This window comes from Electrona antarctica, assembly GCF_951216825.1.
Source record: "Electrona antarctica genome assembly, chromosome: 1".
NCBI lineage: Eukaryota > Metazoa > Chordata > Actinopteri > Myctophiformes > Myctophidae > Electrona > Electrona antarctica.
This window is the reverse complement of record NC_136806.1, coordinates 63,902,674-63,924,226: the sequence shown is the minus strand read 5'-3', so window position 1 is coordinate 63,924,226 and position 21,553 is coordinate 63,902,674. Positions and strand designations below refer to the sequence as shown.

Genomic DNA, 21,553 nt, shown 5'->3' with positions numbered 1-21,553 from the left:
CATTGCAGACGTCCTGACGTGTATTCCTGCTAGAGAAACCAACATCTGGCCAGAGAAACACGTTCCAGATGTTATCATTAAAAGATGATAAACACTGTTGGGAGAGAATACTGAGAGACTGTTTCGCCAACTAAAACCAAAGACTCCCTAAACAAACTCCTTTTCAAGGTCTGTTTACCTCGCATTTTCTTTCTGCAAAGTAACAGGTCTTTTTGCCTGGAAGCTAACCCAAAAAATACACTAGTGTAGCACGCACGCACGCACGCACAGAGATATCAACTAGGACTGAAAGTGGCTCTTGAGGCCGTAGAAGAATTATTTTTGGTTCCAAAGTTCCTTAAAAGAACACATTTTTAACTGTTAATATATTAATGCTTCTATAAACCAGCCAAACCTTTTAGTGTCAAGAACCTCCGCATTTATAAACATTTGAAAGTGGAGTAAAAGTACAATATTTGCCTCTGAGATCTGTATTGATGAGAGAGCAATATGTTAGCTGTGGCAGACGGCCTTATGTAAACAATACTGTATTTAACACCTCAAGCAAGGGGATCAATATGATGTAAATTATGTATTTGTTAGCACCTCAGCCATATGACATGCATGAACTAGACCTGATATCACTATTAAACACATGGGGATCAATATGAGAGGAAAGTGCCGCAATGAAAACAGAAAAGTGACTCTGACCTTAACAGTAACAGAGAGGCTGACAGAGTGTGGTGGTTCTCTCCCCTGGGAGACAGGGGGGGGGGGGGGGGGGGGGGGGGGCACAGCTCCAGGGAACTGTGGGCCCCGTGCCACCTGTGCAAGCCCGAGACAGGCCACCTTCTCGGGGTGGCGGCCAGCTGCCCCTATACCAGGGAGGGGCAACTGGCGGCCCGCGGGCCGCATGCGGCCGTCACCGACGTTCCATGCGGCCCCAGGGCAATATCCGAATATTGATAAATTATTATTATTTTCAGCTGTTAAATACACGCAACTTTCCATGGTCCATTTCAATTACAACCGTCCACCAGTAGAGCGCGCTCTCGCCACTGGCAAGAGCTCCTTTAGGCCACATGACGTCACGGTGGAGGGAACGAACAGGGAAGGAGGAAAAGTAATGAATGAGGAGCGGAAAACATAAAATCAAAATGTGCGCGAAAAGAAAGATTGACCAAGAAAATCGTACATTTCAGCAAAGATGGGAAATGGACTATCTTTTCACAGACTTCAAAGGAAAGCCAATGTGTTTAGTGTGCCTACAGACACAATCGTCCATGAAAGATTTTAATTTAAGTCGCCATTATATGTCCGTCACCGGTCATAAAGACAAATATGAGAAGTACACTGGAGCTGCCAGAGCTGCTATTGTCGCTGACCTGAAAACAAAAATAAAAGGCCAACAGAGCTTGTTTACCAAAGCCACAACTATACAGGAGTCCAGTCTCAAGGCATCTTATGCCGTTTCACTTGAGCTTGCCAAAAAAAAGAAGCCATTGTCCGACGGTGAAACGGCGAAGCAATGCGCAATACTGATGACAACATTGTTAAGAACTTTGAAACCGTGTCTCTCTCGCGTCGTACAGTGACGCGTAGAATATTTGACATTCAGAATCACGTCGAGGGAAAGCTAAAACAAGTCATGCATGACTGCAAGTACTTCTCCTTGGCGTTGGATGAAAGTACAGATGTGACAGATGTCAGTCAACTTCTTATATACGCGAGAGCCATTAATAGCTCATTTGAGGTACACGAGGAGCTGTTGAAACTGGCCTCTTTGCATGACACTACCAAGGGTGTGGACATATTCAACGCTGTTGAAAGTGCCGTGCAGCAATATGGGGGGTTTGATAAACTGTCCGCTGTCGTTACCGATCGAGCACCCGCAATGAAAGGAAAACACACAGGATTCGCCGGGCTTCTAAGGAAGAGTGGCGTTGAGTGTCCAATCCTGCACTGTATTATACATCAGGTAAGTTCACTAACATAATTGTCATCTATTGTGGGTCACTAATAATGACCAATGCGAGTCGAGTGTAGTCAAATTATATGCGAGAGTCGTTATTCATAATCGTTTTTCTTTTCTTTTTTTGAATCTGATATAGGAGGCTCTCTGTGCCAAGAAGCTTGACTTCAGCCATGTTATGGATTTAGTTACCAAGGTTACCAATCTAATTCGTGGAGGCAACAGGTCACTAAACCATAGAAAGTTTGTCTCCTTTTTGGAAGAGATGGACACTGATTATGGCGACTTGCAGCTACACACAGAAATCCGATGGCTGAGCCGTGGGAAGTGCTTGGAGAGGTTTTTTGCGCTGCGTAAAGAGATCCCCACATTCTTGGAGGAGCAACTGAAGATCGACACAAGCGCATACTGCACTAAACTCAGAGATGCAGCGTTTCTCTGTGACATGGCCTTCCTCACGGATATCACTTCGCACCTTAATCGCCTCAACTTGCAGTTGCAGGGTAGAAATCAAACGGTATCGGATCTCTACGCACACATGAACGCCTTTAAGATGAAACTTGCCCTTTTCAAACATTGCCTTGCATCTGACCACCCAGACTTGTCGACACACTTTTCTGCATGTGAAGAGATGCGCAACGCTGACCCCACATGTAAGGACACATTCGGAAAGTACAGGAGCGACATTGAAACACTGCAAACGCAATTCAATGATCGGTTTGAAGATTTCAACAGCATGCAGTCACGGATAGCACTGTTTGCCGCCCCCCTCACCGCTACGGTGTCAGAGCAGCCCCCACCGTTGCAGCTTGAACTGTGCGAGCTACAGTCAGATCCTTTTTTTCAAGCAAAGAGAAATGAGAGGGGAATTTTGTTTTGGAAACTGCTACCTGAGCCCCGCTTCCCACTCCTCAGGGACTTTGCCCTCTCTATGGCCAGTATGTTTGGGAGCACATACATCTGTGAGAGCAATTTCTCAAACATGAAGCACATTAAGTCAAAGGAGAGAAACAGGCTGTCAGATGAAACGTTATTTCATCTGATGCAGATCGCATGCACAAACATTGAAGTTGACATTCCTTCTATTGTGCGCCAACAGGAGAGACCACAAGTGTCTCATTAAAGACAGAACCATTATTGACCCACTGTGGGGGAGGGTGAATGTCATGCCAGTTTGATAAAGGGTCAATGGGAGCCATGTAGAATTGCACTAAAATGAAATTATTATTCTGATGAGTATTGCACTTGGCTACTTTGTTTACTTTTGTAGTGTTCAGATAACACTAATAACACTGAAATGCATGTTATGGATATGAAGCACTCAGGAATGTTTTGTTTAGTAGCAGGATACAAGTACATTTAACAAAAGCATGTATTATTGCAGGAATGCTGCTTTGTGTTTGTTGAGCAGTGGGCTTTAAGTTCATACATTTATTTTAATAGAAGCCTTAATTATTATTTTTTGTATATTTGGGTTACACAGAAATACTTTCAAATTCAGCTGTAGGCCTATTTATAAATTCATAAAATGAAATTAAGCATTACTAAATGCGTTTGAAATGGAATAAAAACAAAGTTACAAAACAAATTATAATTTTGTATATGCCTTATTTATCACATCTGTGACTATTATGGGCTATTTGAGTGATGGGGTACTATTGGCGGGACTGCCGATACACAATGCGGCCCCCCAGATTGAGTGTGGAAATTTAGTGGCTCTCACCATATACAAAGTTGCCCAATACAATAACCTGAAAACGAATTTGTACCGGAAACCTACTGATAGAAATTCTCTCTTACACGGTGAATCATACCATCCCCTCTCTCTCAAAAGGAACCTCCCGATCTCACAATTCAACCGCGTCAGACGGATCTGCAGCTCCGATGAAGACTATAATGTCCAAGCCAGGGAACTGGATCAAAGGTATCATTCATTACATGCTCTACAGCCAATGTGATTTATATGCTGAAGTGTCCGTGTGGTCTTGCCTATATCGGCAAAACATTAAGACCTTTAAAAACACGCATATCCGAACACCGGAGCACCATCCGCAACGTTATCACTAGCCCTGTAGCTGTACATTTCTGTAAAGCGGGTCATAATGTCTCCACACTCAGATATACAGGGATTGAATTGATCCAACCCCCACGTAGAGGGGGCGACATCAATAACATCCTGTTAAAACGTGAGCTCTTTTGGATACACACATTGCAGACTCATGAGCATTTGTGCCTGTCATAGACATGCGCAGAGCAAGTTCAGTCAGGGAACCTCAGTGCAGTTGCTGCCGCCATGATTCACTCAGCCAATCACACTCTCACTCATACCGGCTACTTTAACCGGAGGTTTGCATTCCTCCTCCTGCTTGCTTGCTCGCTGCTGCTACCGTATACCTGCGCGCTGCAGTATACAACCTTGCTTGCTGCTGCTGTATCAGTGTGCCGCTGTATACAAACCTGCTGCGCAATTCTACTGCTGCTGCTTCCACCACTGCTCAGACAGACACTCCTGCTAATGCCGCCACTGCTACAAGTGGCGTCTGGGCGATTATGCACTAAACGTTGCTTTCACGGTTTTCATGCAATCCTGGTAAGTCAGGGAGTTTGAATTGGTGGGAAGAACGTGCACTGCTTTGTTCACCGACGGCGACGGAACCTAGATCAAGTTGAAGCTGCTGCTTAAATGTTCTCTTCTGTTGCCATTTTATCGTTGTGCCTCGATCACAGTCACACCGAGATCGCATTTGTTAGCCAATGAATTTCACGTCGGGTCATGTCCTGCTCACAACACTATAGTCAAGAAAGCAGCCTTACCTGCTGTCAAGTTGCTCTGCTTCTCCGCCGTTCTTCACATATAATCATATAATCCAGGCCAATGTTTTATTATCATTCAGACAGTGGTCACACTTAGTGCGCATTCTTGTCTTGGCTGCGTAGTAGTAGGCGGCTACTAGTCAATATGTGGACGTAATATAGATTCAAGGCAAGCAGGAGGAGAGAGCACTTCCGCATTCCATTGTTGCCACGGGAGTCAACACCAGTGTCACTATCACTAGATTACTCTGAGTATGTCCGCATCGCGCCCGTCCGGCATGTTGCCACGTCTGCTCATAAGCGTCTTGGGCTTGTTTTATTTAAGTCACTTGCTGGGTAAACGTCGTTGTTTAAACCCGCGGTTCAGTTGAAGCACCCTCAGTTTAATATGTTGTTAACAACATTGACGTTGTTGGAAAGTTTTCATAAGGATTTAAGATTGTTTTTTGTGGCTTGTTTTCGCGGACCTGGCTGCTTGTCTCTTCCAATATGGCAACACAAGTTCTCTGATCAGAAATGAAATGTCTAAATGCAGCGTCAGTCAGAAGTAAATGGAGTTGACCAGAGCAACTGAGGGAGTAGTGAGGCAGGGGCGCCTAACTTTGTTTCCAGGTGGGGGAGCATAGATTTAGACTCTTCCGAAAATTGAAAAAGCTTATTCTGGTATTTCACACAGGTGTTGCCAAATAACTAATTATCTTGCCAGTCAGATGCGCATATGACATATCTAGGTCATATCAATTTAATCAGCAGAGCAGTGCTGCTTCTCTCTCTGAGTCTGCACACACTGACTGACCAGCTAAAGTTTATGCCTACTTTAAAACATAATATGACAAACCTTGGAATAATTCTTCTGAAAATGAGCAGCAAGCACAAAGTAAGTGATTCACACAGGCGGGCAAGCCGGGCATTATTGGAAATGGATGCAATGCGCGAACTAGTAGCCTATTTATTTTTTTAACACGCAGCACCCCTCTCTCTCTCCGCGCGTGCCGCGCTCAGTCACACACACATAGACAAACACTCTCTCCTCCTCCCCCCCCCCCCCCCCTCTCTCACTCTCTCGCGCTGTCCAACAGGCTGCGCTTCGAGCGTGGCGGCCGGGGGGGGGGGGGGATATTTCTGGGGGTATTTAATCTGCTGGAGCAGCTGCTCCGTTTGCTCAATGGCTCAGGCGCCACTGTAGTGAGGTTGCACATGGCTGCTGGGTCCCAAGGAATATTTCAGTGTGAATTGTACCTATCATGGGCCTAGGGTGGGCAGAGCCATGCTGGATATCTTTGGCTGGAGGAATCGATGCCAAACGATTCATGCTAACTATCTATAACTAATTGATCCTGCTGTTTAAAGTAAAGGATTCACCTGGCTATAAGGTGGATGCTTGCACTTTCAGGAATCACAACAATTATTTAAAAAAAATTATATAAAAAAAAAAAAAGGGCCCAGAAAAGCACTTTGGCTTGGTTACATTGGGGTCCTTTTCAATTAATCAGATGCAGAAGTGCTCACGGATGGTTAAAATGTGCTCATGCTCATAATAGAGTATGCGCATGCTTAAAGTGAATGGCACATCGAGTGGCAAATCGAGTGGCAAAGCAACAGGCAAAGTAAGTTTAACATTGTTTAATGCATCAGATCAGACATGTCTGCGTGGATGTATGGGCTGTCACGGCCAGAAAGTAGTTTTTGGCCACTCAGTAGGTGTTCCTGCATAACTTCCGGGTTTGATGATGATGTCACACGCATACCCTCTATTGGAGAAACAAGTCTGGTACGGACGCACGGGATATAGGCCTATGCGGGCGCATAAAGTTCTTATAACGGTAGTGGGTGCCCCCCGCCCCGCCCCCAGTGCGGGAGCGCACTCGTCCATTTGTTTGCATTGCACAGTGCGCTCAGTGCGCTATTTCCGAACGCACCCATTGTGTCAGTGGGTGCTTCAGCCTCAAGCACCCCCGGACTTGACGCCGCTGGGCCGCTACGCAAGTATGCTTGGAGAAATGGTGGCATAGAGCAGAGCCATCTAATAGAAGATTTACGATGAGGGGGCAGAAAGCGAGCGCTGTTCATGCAGTCTGAAAGGCGGACAAGCGGAGTTTGAATACATTGTTTTCAACAAGGTTTCAGCGGCGCAAATAAGAACTATTTTAGGCACGTGTGCAACATGACAACTGTTTTAAAAGTATTACTCAGTGATGACTAAAGTCTCTAATGTGTTTGTCGTATGATTACTACAAACAATCTAAAATAAGGGATTTAAGATCACTACAGCTGGGCTGTAACGGCTCTAACTTGCTTTTAACGTCAACTTTAGCTATATCCATGTCATTTTAAAGCGATTGTCATTCATAGCCTGATCTCATACTACTTCTGTTTTCCATTTCCTGAGTGACAGCCCTTTATGGTGATAATACTGATGGGATGAACCTCGGGTGCTGGGAAGGTCCTTCCTGTGGGTTGCTGCATACAGTCTTCATCTGGGAAGGTCCTTCCTGTGGGTTGCTGCAGTGCATACAGTCTTCATCGCAGCTGCGGCCATTACCGGATAGGCTCACATTGGCGGTATATGTGGATCTGCTGCTACTGAAACCATGAGGCAGGTCATCAGTTAATCCATCTGCATTTTCACCTAGGCTGCATTTGTTCTCTTAAGTTCTCAATTCCATATTCACATGCAGTCGCTCAGCCACTTAAGTAGTGTTTCGGTTGAAACATCTGTATCCTTAGGCGCCGTTCACACCTATCAGACGGCTGTCTTATCAAAGTCTTGTCGTCTCATCTGTCTTATCGTTTTGCCGCATCAGTTTCCCACAATGCTTTGCGGGTGTGGGCGGTGCGAGGACATGCGGAAACAGATCCACGTGTTGCTTGTTGTGCTTACGCTGTTTAGCTGCCGGAGACAGTAGTTTGTTGGTTGTGTGTGTGGTGACTGCCGACAAAATGGTTTTTTGGAGGAGAAAGAGGGCTCTTGTCCTGGCGATATTGGTGGCGAGGAGAAAGAGGGAGAGGGAGACGCGCCAGAGAGAGATTGTGGCCAGGAGATTGAGGCAGGAGGAGGAGGAGAGAATGCGAGCGAGGGAGATTCAAATGGCCCCGCTGGTCCGTAGAAGGAGGCGAGTTTGGGTCCATCCGATCTTCCAAGTTCGGAAACAACTCGGGGACGGCCACCAGCTTTATTGGGAGCTACGGAGGGATGAAAGTCGTTTCCACCAGGAATTCAGGATGTCTATCCACCAGTTCGATTTCCTGCTGGCGAGGGTGACTCCAGAAATCCAGAAGCAGGACACATTCTTCAGGGAAGCTATACCTCCCGCTGTACGTCTTGCTATCTGTTTACGGTAACTACTACAGTAACTATTTTACGTTCATTTTGTTCATTACCCACCTAGTAAATGCATCGTTAGCTCGAAAACTCGCCAATCAGCTAACGTGTGCAGCAAGGAATGCCAGGTTGACTTAAATATGTTACTGTAAGCTGGAAATCATAACAGCACCAGGAATGTAAATGGATGTGAGGATGAAAGATAATATTATATATATATATATATGCTTAGTGGTCTACTAAAGGCTGCTGGTGTTTGAGATCTGATATGATATGATTTTCTGCCGAGGATCCCCATGTGAAAAGATGTGTTGGGAACCCCCTGGTCGGCACCCATGCAAGGACCAGGGCACCAATGCAAGTAGCCCAAGATTAGACTTTTCGATTCGGACGATATCACAATCTTGGGCTACCATGCAAGATTTGTGTTACAAAAATGAAAACAAAAAGCAAATCAACAAGCTTGTCACAAAGCAATGGGTTGTGAGCTAGTAGATCGCCTCTTTTCAAATCGCTGGGTTAAAGGCGTTCAAGTGATTCTGATGCTATATTAACACCTTTTGCAACACACTTCTCACTTTGAGAACCACCACTGTAAAAGCAGTAATCCAATTTCAATTCAAAGGAGATGTATTGGCATGAGAAAACAAACGTTTACATTGCCAAAGCCAGTGTCACAATACACTAAAAAAAGTTGAAAATGGGGAAAGTATTGTATGCAGTTGGATGAGGTGCAGCATTTTGCAAACAGAGCTATGCCACTTTGTATCGTTATGTTAGAACATGGTATAAAGCTTTTTGAAACAAACAGCAATTATTTTGCAGTCACTTGAGTTAGGGTTAGGGTTAGGGTTAACCCTAACACAAATTACATTTATTCTCAGGACTATTGAAATAGTATGCAGACTCTGATTTAAGATCTGTTTAAATCCAAAGTTAAGCATTTGAATAGGAAGGAAGACACTGGAGCATCACAGACAGTTCAAGCCCTTTTTTAATGCACACACAGGGTGCAGGTAAAAATTGACAACGTTTCGAAGTATAGGGCACATCTTTGTCAGGTCATGACGAAGATGTGACCTATACATATGAACGAAATGTTCTCGAACTGTCTGTGATGCTCCAGTGTCTTCCTTCCTATTCGTCCCCCTTCTGCTTAAACATTTGAATGTCGTGGGAAAAATGAAACTGTCATATTATAGATGCATTATGTATAAACTGAATATGAATATATATATATATATATGTATGTATGTATGTATAGTGGCGCGCTATGAGCTTGTAGATCTGCTATTTGTATGTATGTATGTATGTATGTATGTATGTATGTATGTATGTATATATATATATATATATATATATAATTTATTATTATAACGTTTTTAATACAGACATGTTGACCATCTGATGTGACCATGTTGCTGTGGGCTACTTTTGAACAAATGATTTCATCATTCAGCCATGTCATTGTTCTCCAGAGGCACTATTAAAGCAATGCCATTATACATCCGGTATATATGGATGCTAAGGTTCTGTAATATTATGAATGCAGAGCTAACATTATCTTATCAACCTCACTTGTAACATGTCAGTTCAGATTGTGTGTTAACGTTGTGATTATTGTCTCTACCTATTTTACAGATATCTTGCCACTGGTCACAACTACCTGGCCATCTCCACCAGTTACCGAGTTGGCCGCTCCACTGTGTGTGGCATTGTGCCCACTGTGGCAGCTGCCATCTGGAACACAATGGCTGAGGACTTCATGCCTGTGCCAAAGAAGGATGATTGGAAAGCTATATCCGATGTATTTGGTGAGAAGTGGCACTTTCCTCACTGTTTGGGTGCCATAGATGGCAAACACATTGCCATCAAGGCACCCGACAGATCAGGATCGCTCTTCCACAACTACAAAGGCCACTTTTCAATTGTCCTGCTGGCTGTGGTGGATGCTCTTGGCCTGTTCCGTGTGGTGGACGTAGGTGCGTATGGGGGTGGCAGTGACGGTGGGGTACTTGCGGTGTCTCATTTTGGGCGGGCTCTGACGAGGGGTACACTGGACCTTCCCGATGATGCCCCGCTCCAAAATGCTGAGTACCTGGGGCCACTTCCGTACGCGTTTGTGGCGGATTTGGCTTTCCCTCTGCGCCAGAACCTGCTTCGCCCATACACACGTCAGTCTCTCCGCACGGACTCCCACCGCATCTACAACTACCGGCTGTCCCGTGCACGGCATGTTGTGGAGAGTGCCTTTGGTGTGCTGGTGACAAAGTTCAGGGTGTACCACGGAGTCATCGAGCTCACCCCTGACCACGCTGAGAAGGTTGTGAAGGCTACCACCGTCCTCCACAACTTCATCAAATGGGGCCAGCAGGACGCAGCCCACATGCCTCCAGTGGAGCCTTCCCATGCTGCAGGGGGAGGAGTCAGGAGGAACTTTGATGGTCTCCAAGTGCAAAACACTTTCAGGGAGTACTTTAACTCTCCAGCCGGTGCGGTGCCGTGGCAGGATCGCCATTTGTAATCCCCTGTGTCTTTTTTTTTGTTTTTGTTTATTTTTTAGTGAACGGATTGTGAGTTCCAAAGAACCTGAGAGCGATGCCGTCCAGGGTCACCCATGGCGGTAAGGTCAAGGGGGAGATTCCATTTTCTTCTTTTTTTGTCCTTTTTAGTTAGAAGATTGTGAGTTCCAAAGAACCTGAGAGCGATGCCGTCCAGGGTCACCCATGGCGGTAAGGTCAAGGGGGAGGTTCCATTTTCTTCTTTTTTTGTCCTTTTTAGTTAGAAGATTGTGAGTTCCAAAGAACCTGAGAGCGATGCCGTCCAGGGTCACCCATGGCGGTAAGGTCAAGGGGGAGGTTCCATTTTCTTCTTTTTTGCCCTTTTTAGTTAGAAGATTGTGAGTTCCAAAGAACCTGAGAGCGATGCCGTCCAGGGTCACCCATGGCGGTAAGGTCAAGGGGGAGGTTCCATTTTCTTCTTTTTTGTCCTTTTTAGTTAGGAGAAGATTGTGAGTTCCAACGAACCTGAGAGCGATGCCGTCCAGGGTCACCCATGGCGGTAAGGTCAAGGGGGAGGTTCCACTTTCTTCTCCATTTAATTTGTCTTCTCCTTGGATCGTCACCTTGTAGTGGTGGAGAAGCTTGTGAGTTCCAATGAACCTGAGAGCTATGCCGTCGGGAGCTTTGCTCCTGGTAGGGTCACCCATGGCGGAAAGCTCAAGGGGGAGGTTCCAGACGAAGTGCGATCCAACAAACACCTCTACGGAGGACCAGACACATGCTGACTTTCCAGGGGCATCACAACAGCTGGATCTGAAGGCTGCAGCAGCATTGAGCCCCGACTATTCTTGGACTCTATGCGACTGGATCCTGACCCACATCTGTTAATGACTGCTTGATGGCTGTCTGTGTGCCCGTCTCCCCATGTGATGCAAACGCAAAGGTATCCTCCCGAAAGTGAATGTACACATGACATCCCTCATTTCAACTGACAGTGGATGACCACCACAAATGAGCTTGACATCCTGGGTGTCAAAATAGACCAAAAGCTGTCTTGGTTGACAACACCTGACCAAAATCTCCATCCGGCCCGGTCAGAAGCTAACAGCACTGAGGACAGTGGCCATGCAGTAAACTCACCCCCAGAGCCGAGCAACTGTCTACAAGCTACAGGTCCACAGTGTCATGGAGTACGCCTCACTCAGCTGGATGAGTGCTCCACCTACAAATCTCAGTCTACTTGAAAATATTCAGAGGAAGGCTCTCAAAATAATTTGAGTTGACCAGGAGGACACTGCCAGTACAACACTCTCCATCAGCCAACACGTTGCTGCTGCTACAGTCCTTTACAAAATGCCCCCCCGCCCTAGGGACCTCCAGGACATGCTCCCTCCACCATACATCAGATGGCGAAACACCCACCTTATATGGCACAGCTCCAACACACCCCCCTAGGCTCCAATACACGCACATTGGACAGAACCTTTCTCCACACAGCTGTCTGTGGGTGGAACAGCCTACCAGAGCATGTACTTGACTCCATCACAGCCAATGGCCTTCAAGCCTTTAAACGCGGAGTTCATAGACACCCCTCACACTGATTGTTGAGCTGCAGTGAACCGTAGGATTGACCAATGGAAATATATATGCAGTGACAGATGACACTATGATCCCAGGTAAATGTCCCTGTGAAGCAGTAGTAACATGTAATAATATGCATTTTCAATCTCCCCACTATCATTATTGAACACACTTGAGCTTGGACATATACTCTCTTTGCTTAATGTCCACCTATCACTGAAATCAGTATACACATGCAGAGGTTCACTGAGTTTATATATACCTGAACTAAGTTGTTACATGTCATTTCTGATTGTGTGTTAACATTGTGATTGATTTTTGTCTTCCTCTTATCCAGACACCATGCCACTGGTAATTAATATATCACTACATTTGCAAAAGCGTCCACATACCAAAGTCCCTCATCACAGCTGATTTGACACGAGAAGTTGATGATCAGTCTACAGTGAGCAGTGTCCCCATGAGCAAGTAACACATGTAGGAGCTACACACTATTCCTCCTACTTCCCCAGCTGACCTACGTCACGCTGGCAAACCAAAGGATTCCTAGTGCAGCTACAAAATAAACTATCATCCGAGGTAACGTCCCTGTTAAAGCATTAGTAACATGTAATAATCTGTATTCTCCGATTCCCCACTGTCATTGCTCAGTGCAAACATTGCTCAAACTGTGAGCTTGTACATCTGCTGTCTTTGATTCATGTCCACCTATCTCTGCAGAATGTTGAAGGAGTCAGTGGAGGAGTACCTGGCCCTGCAGGAAGTGCTGTGCCAAGTGGATAAGATGTAGGCCAAGCTGCTCAAAGATGAGGCCTTCCTGGAGGGACCAGACCACCTAATCTCTAGAGCAAAGGTCAGGAAATTATGTGTCTGCCTGTGTAGCTCTGTTAGTAAGATTGGATATACTGCTGTGGTTGGATACCACCTCCCCAGCCACTGCAGATATGCTACTGTATGTCCTGAGATTATAAAAATATGTGTGAACATGTGTGCAGGTACTCTGACCACACCCAGCTGCAGACGCCAGCGGACGGTGCAGGAGGCCATCCAGGGCAAGCTGTCTGACCTGGACCAGTGGATCTCCCAGTACCAGACGGCCTTCTCCAGGCTCTCTGACCTGGACCAGTGGAACTCCCAGTACCAGACAGCCTTATCTAGCCTACAGGCTACAAAGCTGGCCATGCGTCGGTGAGATACAGTGATACTGTGCTGTCATATGTGCACTCCTTGCAAATTAACCCATTAAGACTTCAGCTCGATTCTACAAAATGTTTTCTAAATCATGACAGTTTTCTGAAAAACCTATGTTTCTATGTCAGTGGTCCTGAAACTATTTCATGTCAACGACCCCTAGAATTATAAGTATTTGGCCGCCGACCCCCATCTCAAAATAGGTTGTTCCACGAACCCCCCAGAAGCAAACATTTGAGTTAAAAACATTTGCTCTGAAAGTTCCAAATTTGCACCACATTTTCACAAATTCTCAAAAACAGCAGATCAACAAGCTTGTAGCACAGCACCAAGTGCCTCGTTATGAGCTTGTAGATCTGCTATTTTTCAATAGCTAAATTATAACATAATGTTTAAAACACCAAAAGGGGTTCCCGCCCAAAATGGGCTAAAGTATAACATAATGCTTAAAACACCAAAAGGGGTTTCCGTCCTGAATTGGTTAACTATATCAACCTGGTATGGCACTCCTACTATGCTTGACACAGTAGGTGGATTGAACTATTGGTTCACAGGCCTTCGTCTGGCTTCCAGAATGTAGAACAGCAGCAATACTATTTATGATACTAAAACATCATCATTGTGAATATTGTTCATTGTGTAGGATACGCCACTAGCATATGGGACGCTTCTTTCAACACGATTTCACTGGCATTTTATTTTTGCTCTAATCCATGTACACCTGAACTATAATTATTAACCATGCTTGTTAACATTGATGATTGTGTACCTCTCTTACAGATATCTTTGCACTGGAATTGTCTATCACTCCATTTCCAAAAGCTTCCTCATACCATAGCCCCTCACCGCTGCTGTCACATAGTGAGTACGTTCATCAGAGAAAGTTGATACAACAGCCAGCAAGAGGATGGAACGGGGAACCTTCCAATTCCAAGACGGCCACTCCACCTCCTGAGTCACTTGGTAATTATGATATTGTAACACTTGGTGCAAATGGTCTCCCATAGTGAAGTACGTAGAAAATGCTCACTTTCATGTGACCCAACAACATTAACAAATAGCCATTGAAAAACATGTCATAATCGTTGATGCAAAGTCATTTAGGACGAATGGATCAGCAATGGCTATAGAAAATGCTCGATTTTCAGTCGTCTGCTGTGTAACCCTTAAGTTTTGAAATTGATCTATTGACAGAATAGGCTATTCCTGTGGAAGATTATTTCACTGACCAACTACAACAGAAGGTTGTTTTGTTTTTGGATATTATCAAATATCTGTGAAGAAAAACAGTGAGTACATTTAATAGTCACTTATAGGCTCATTTAAAAAAAGGAGAAGGCATGCTTTTCAGGCTACGGACAGAGGGAGTAACCACACACACACACACACACACACACACACACACACACACACACACACACACACACACACACACACACACACACACACACACACACACACACACACACACACACACACTCTCTCTCTCACTCGTGAACCAGTCAGTCTAGCCACCCCTCTGCCGATTTTTATTTTTTGACGAAAAAAAGATTTAAAAAAAACGTCAAATAAGGGTTTCCATTTCCACATTAAATAATAATAGTCATAATTGGAACATTAACATATAAATAGATTCTGGAAAAATACATGGTAATACACAAATAAAAAATACATGGTAATACATCAAAATACATAAAAAAAGAAGGCCTGGGCCATGGCTCAGTGGTCCAGGCACCTTGGCTGGTAATCCAGTCTGGCAGTGTGCCGCGGGCTCGGCCTTTACTGCATGTCATCCCCCCCCATCTCTCTCCCCATTTCCTGTCAGCCTACTGTCTGTCCCTCCATAACAAATATAAAATAAAGGCGAAAGCCACCAAAAAAAGAAAAAATGTCAGTCATGTCAGTCATGTCAGTCAGAATTGTCTGGTTCCCTTTGGTCGCGGTTTTGTGCCTCTGCCAGTGCCTGGTGTATGGCCAGGCGAAGGCTGTTTTTGGACCTGGGGGTGAGCTTGTCCATCTCATGGCCTATAAAATAAACGAAATGGTGGGTGTCGGGTTGCAGGTCCCGTCCATCCCGCAGCTGGTGCAGAACGTCACGCTCGAAGGCGTTGGGCTGCTGTTCTGCCCCTGCACCCTGCCCAGACCCAGAGGCCGTCTGCTGCTGCTGACTGGATCCTATTCAACAAAGGTTCAACCATTTATTACATTGACCTGAAATTGATTTTGTATTGTATTACACAACCATCATGTCAAATCTGACTATAGTCACACACAGTTGAGTTGTTTTTGTCTTGGCTTTGTACAAGTGTTTATGACTCTTACCACTTTCCACTGTCGGACCAACAGAGGCTGGTGGTCCGACCTGATGGCTCCTGGTGGCAGGGTTCCAGTTCCTGTACGTGTGACTGCCTGCTATGAAGTAAGATTTAATAGCATTATATAGAGCTTGTATTTTTTGGTGTTTGACTTGCAAATCCCAATGAGTTGTCTAAAGATCTTACCATTTCCACTAGCCGATGGCAGCACAGACCTCTGCTCAACCACAGCAGAGGCCTGTGGTCCAGTCAGATGACCGGACTGGTCACCAGTCATATGACTGGACCACTGCTGGTTGGCCGACCCTGCAGAGGCCTGTGGGCCAGTCGGATGTCCAGCAGACTGCTGGTTGGACCCTCCTCTGCCTCTGCCTCTGCCTCTGCCTCTGCCTCTCGCTGTTGCACAGCTGGTGGCAGTGTGGCTGGTGTGACTGACCTCTATGAAGTAAGTTTTAATCACAATATGATATAGACCTTGAATTGTTTTTGGGTTAGATTCTTAAATGGAAATGGCTTCATTTGGAATGTCTTACCACTTTCAGCAGCTGTGTACAGCATGGGCCGGTGACCTGCCTGGTACCCAGGTACCGTGGCCTGTCTGTGGCCTGCTGCCCGACTGGACCCTTTCCCTCGTCTTTTGGAACAGGCTGCAGTGACGTAAAGTTTAATCATAATATGATATTGTGCTAGAATAGTTTTGTTGCATTTGTAAATGTCAATGACTGTCTTTTACACCTTACCACTTTCAGCAGCTGGCGACTGCATATACCCAGACCCGGGTCCAGCTGGGGACTGCATATACCCAGACCCGGGTCCAGGGGTGATGGGTCTGATGTCTGCTGCCCAACTCGGCCCTGCTGTTTGGCTGGTGCCAGCAGGTGTGCTGCGACTGGCAACTATGAAGAAGTTTAATCATATGATATTGAGCTTGATTTTCTTTTGTTGCATTTCTAAATGTCAATGTCTTGTCTGTACATCTTACCACGTTCAGCAGGCTGTGGACCTCGCTCCCTGGCTGGCACTGACAGGAGAGACTGGGACTGGCTGGGCTCGTCCTCGTCTATTAGGTAATGTTGCAAACATGTCAGTAGACCTTTCTATTGGATTTGTAAGCCCTAAAGTGCGTTTGCTTGTGTGAAAAGTCTGCATTTGAGACCTCTTTCTGTACATGAGGAGATTATTCTGGATTCTTTAGCAACTTTAATCTAACTCTCAAATGTTTGGAGTTCCGTCGTGGCTATGTTACTACAAACCTAAAATTCTAGAAAAGTGTAATTTAGTTTGGATAACTATCACAACATGTTACCTGGTAGATTCAGGTACCCCATGTCAACCGTGAACTCCGGGTCATCCTCCAAGGCTGCTGGTGGCGCCATGTCAGCTCCACGTTGAGTTGGCTCTGAAATTGTATGCTTCTGATTGGTCTAAAGTAAAGTTTCATGTCTTAACATTTAGAGCACCGAAGGAATAAGAAAGCTTCTGCCGGCTTCCTTCTATGAAGTAAGGTTCAAACATTTATTGAATTTGTTGTTCTTGTAAACATTTGTTCTGATTAATATGCATGTCTTACTTGTACCTCTTGCAACAGCAAAAAGGTCCTGCCTGGAGCCATGGGAAATCTGAGTGGCATCTGTAAAGTAAGGGTTAACATGTTGAATACAGCTTTATGACTTGATGTTGAATTTGTAATTAGTTGTCTTATTACTAATATACATAATTATCTTACCACTGTCATCAATCCAGGGGTGGAAGACTGGGTGAAGCTGCACACTTCTTTCTATGAAGTTAGATTCAAACATATATTGTGTACACCTGTATGGTTTGGATTGGTGTTGTGTTTGTAAACGGTTATGATTAACATGCATATATTACCTCTTTCAGCAGGAAACACTGAGCTGGGCACCTGATATGGAGGTAGACTTCCTTCTATTAACAAATGGGAAAGAAAATGGAGGTTCAGAATTCCCAAGATTCAAAAGATAAACAAATACGTGAAATACAACACATTTCCAGAAATGTCATCATAGATAAGGTAAAATCAGCACTATTAAAAGTGTACAGATGCTTAAAACTAGAATCATCCTAGGATTCTCTCATGACTTTACAAAGGTCTTCTGGAAATGCAAGTTCACAACACATTGCATGTTAACGAAAGGTGTGCGACAAATTTGATAAACATCTTTGGAGACAATCTTTACATTCTCCAGCTCAGAAAAGAAAAACCATGGTGGTAGGCTCTGGATGTTAGAGATGAGGGGATGCTAATCTTTTTGATAGAACTGTGTTCAGTCAAATTCACAACCACATGGTGAATGTCTGTGTAGAGCAACGGTGCCCAGACTTTTTTTATTTGACTTCAAAATGACCTGCTCAACAATATCTACCAACCTCAAAATAATTATCTATCTATATTATATATACCTGTACTTCTATATATTAGAGAAGTTATACAGATTTATATTATATAAATATTCTCCCCACATAACTGTAAATAATTTAGTTTTAACATTTTACATGAGGGGTTTCTGGAATAGCGATGCTGGCATTACATATAGACCAGGGGTGCCCAATAGATCACATGATATGCCCCTAAAAAGTATAAAAAAAAACTATTTTTGGCATCTGCCACTTGAATTAAGGGGACTTGATTGATTGACATCAAAAAGGGCCTGTCAGCTCAAACCCACTATTTTGTTTTCAAGAGTGTTGCTGTGCACAAACGTCAGTAGCATTACAGATTAAATACAACAAACCCTACCTATTCTATTTCTCCCCCTCTATTTCCAATTCCAAGTGTATTTGTCTTATATGTAACGCCAGCTCTGCTATTCCATATTTAAACTATTTTCAGCAATGGTATAATATTATTTTTTTCGGCGGGTAGATCTTGTTGAGCTTGTCATTTTTAAAGTAGCTCTCAAGTCAAAGTGTGGGCACCCCTGATATAGACAAACCTACTCAGAGTGGGAAGTAGTGGGGGAGATGGAATTGGTATTGTATTATTATTATTTTGTATACAACTTTGTAATGCTACTGTTTGTGTGCAACAGCAACACTCTTGAAAACAGTATTGGAATGTGGGTTTGAACCTACTTAGCTTTTTGATGTAAATCAATCAAGACACCTTCAAGTAGCAGATGCCAAAACATCTATTTTTCCATATTTAAATGATATACTTTTAGGGGCATGCCATGTCGTCTACCTGAACAGCCTTTGTGATCTGCTGGGAGATTGCGATCTACCTTTTGGGCAGCCCTGGTGTAGAGTGTTATTTTATTTATTTTTTGGCAGTGCATTTGGTGTGTTTTTGCACACACACAAATTAAGGGACCATTGAAAAACATGCAGATACTTTATCGTATGTACAAGGACAAATAATGTAGCAGAGGCTCTTCGGCACAAAGACTGAATAGAAAAGCAAAACACTGTAATGTGACACGCATTTATCTGTTCTTTTCCCAAATAAAAGTACATTTCAAAAAGGAAAAAAGGCTCTAAATATGTGTTAAGTCTTGCATTTGTTAACAGTCATGAGTAATATGCGTCTCACCACTGTCAGGGAAGAGGTGGCGGCTGTGACCTGCTGGGTGTTGCTGATGCTGAATTTCATCTGAGAAAAGTTCCAAACATATTTATTGTGTACAAGGGTTGGTGTTGAATTTGGAAACAGTCATGAGTGATATGCATCTTACCACCGTCAGCAAAGAAGTGGCTGGGACCTGCTGCATAGTGCTGCTGCTGAGTTTCATCTGAGAAAGGTTCCAAACATATTTATTGTGTACAATTCTTTAAGGGTTGGTGTTGAATTTGGAAACAGTCACGAGTGCTGTGTATTATTATTTATTACCTGCATGTCCAGCATGGAAGAGCTCCATTTCATCTCCATCCTGGCTGTCCTGCTGCTGAGTGCTGTCTATAAAGGTTGAAAGATATATTGTAAAACTTTGGCCTGTTGTGTGCTGCCTCAAAACGGTCATAACAAATATTTCTCTTACCAGTTGGAGGTGGGAAATTGGAGGTGGTTTCTCTCTCCGTGACGTGGGGCTCCACAAACGACATGATGTCGAATAGTGGCCATACTGGGCCCTTCCTGCCTTCACTGCCACTTTTTGGGGCTCTTAATTCCCTCCGTACCCTGGTGTACTGGTTCCGGAGGCCTGTCCACCTATCAAAGCACCTTTGTGCTGAGTATGCAAGACACGGAAATGAAGCATATAGCACAAATCCAAAGGGACACCCAGGAAAGGTTTTTTGTCCATTTGATAGATATGTATTATAGGCCTATCCAAACGTTAAAGAATGATTCACTCAATCAACATGGTTTGTATTCTGTCCTATTCAAATTGTTGCCCAAGGCACTGCAGAGGTCTGGGTTTACTCTACTCTACTCATCATACCTGATCCCTACAACAAGCATCTCTCCTTCATATTTTTTACATGATAAAATCAAGTAGGCTTATACCATTTCTTGATTCCAAGCAGTGTATAATCACAGTATGATACACGTATCGACAGGAATACAAGCAGAGTGGGCACCTCGATCATAAATAGGATATTTTGTCCAACATGTAGAAGTATATGGAAAATGACCTCAAGTAATATACGTCCATGATTTGGACATATAGCCTCAATGCTGCATCATTTATACTATCTTACTTCCTTCAAGGTATTGTTTATTGGGAAAATGAATTTATATAGAGGATTTGTAGCAATTACGCCCGAACTTTACGCAGAGTAGACGCGTGACGCACGTGCCTGGTGGAGCCGCTATCATTGCGGCCTAGCTACATCAGGCTTTTCAGCGCGCACACACTAGCCCCGCATACGCGCACAGCACATATTAACTGGATGCGTGGGGCACGTGTACGCGCGCGCGCTTTGAAAAGCCGTGTGTGGCTCGGCCGTATAGGGAATGAACTTGAATACGGTTTTAATTTCCTTCTGAATATATTTGAGACGACGAGCTAATTTGAGACCCGGCCTCTTTATTAATGAGAGCCTATACGGGAGGCATGAAGATGTCCACAAAATACGTGAAGCCTATAGAATAATGATTTATATTTGGGTCAAAAAGTCAGATCAAATGAAGAATAAATCACAACATCGCATCTGTGCTCAGTTACACGCGTTCGGAAATAGCGCACTGAGCGCACGGTGCAATGCAAACTAATAGGCGAGTGCGCTCCCGGTGCGCATTTCCGAAGCACACATGTAGCAAAATGTTAGAATTACTAGACCTTATTGTCCAATGTTTAAGCATGTTCAAATCACTTACACATTTTGATGTCCTTTTTTACATTTTGGAACAAATTGCCTATATTTAATAGAGGTGCACAGACCCTTCCTTGCATGGTGCCAACCTATGCTGTTACCCATCCCATGCCATCTTATCCTACGTTTGGCTATATTTCGCCTACTTACCATCTTCGCCTATCTCACGGCCAATAGCCCGATATGCCGCCCATCGCATGTCGTTCCTGGAGTGATACGGATGCTTTTTATTGTACAGGATGGGGTAGTTGGAAACACAAAAAATTAATCGTTCTTCAAAAGAAGCCATGATGCTCTGTCTGCGTCCCTGGGGGGTTACTAGCCCACAATCAGTGCCAGATAGAATCGACAAATCTGGTACTGATTGTCGAACGAACTTAGTACCAGACTGGAGTGGAGACAGCTGCGCGTAACTTGGAGACTCCAAGTTGCGTCCGGGCGCACGGCTGTCTCCACTTTATCAGTACCACCACAGTAGCCGGTGCCAAGTCTGGCACTGATTCTGTGTGTATGTAGTAGCCTCCATGTACTAGCAGAGAGCATGGAGATCATTTGAGGAAAATTAATATTTTCTGTTAGAAACCACCCCATTATTTTTAATAAAGTG

The 21,553-nt window shown here is 44.3% G+C and overlaps 1 long non-coding RNA gene across 1 annotated transcript; it reads left to right on the top strand.

The window, feature by feature from the left end:
* Window positions 1–11,211: 11,211 nt before the first annotated feature.
* On the top strand, window positions 11,212–15,538 carry LOC306922521. The gene is made up of 5 exons (XR_013789935.1): window positions 11,212–12,264; window positions 12,507–12,748; window positions 12,890–13,022; window positions 13,165–13,357; window positions 15,423–15,538. It is a non-coding gene; the product is annotated as an uncharacterized lncRNA (long non-coding RNA).
* Window positions 15,539–21,553: the final 6,015 nt, after the last annotated feature.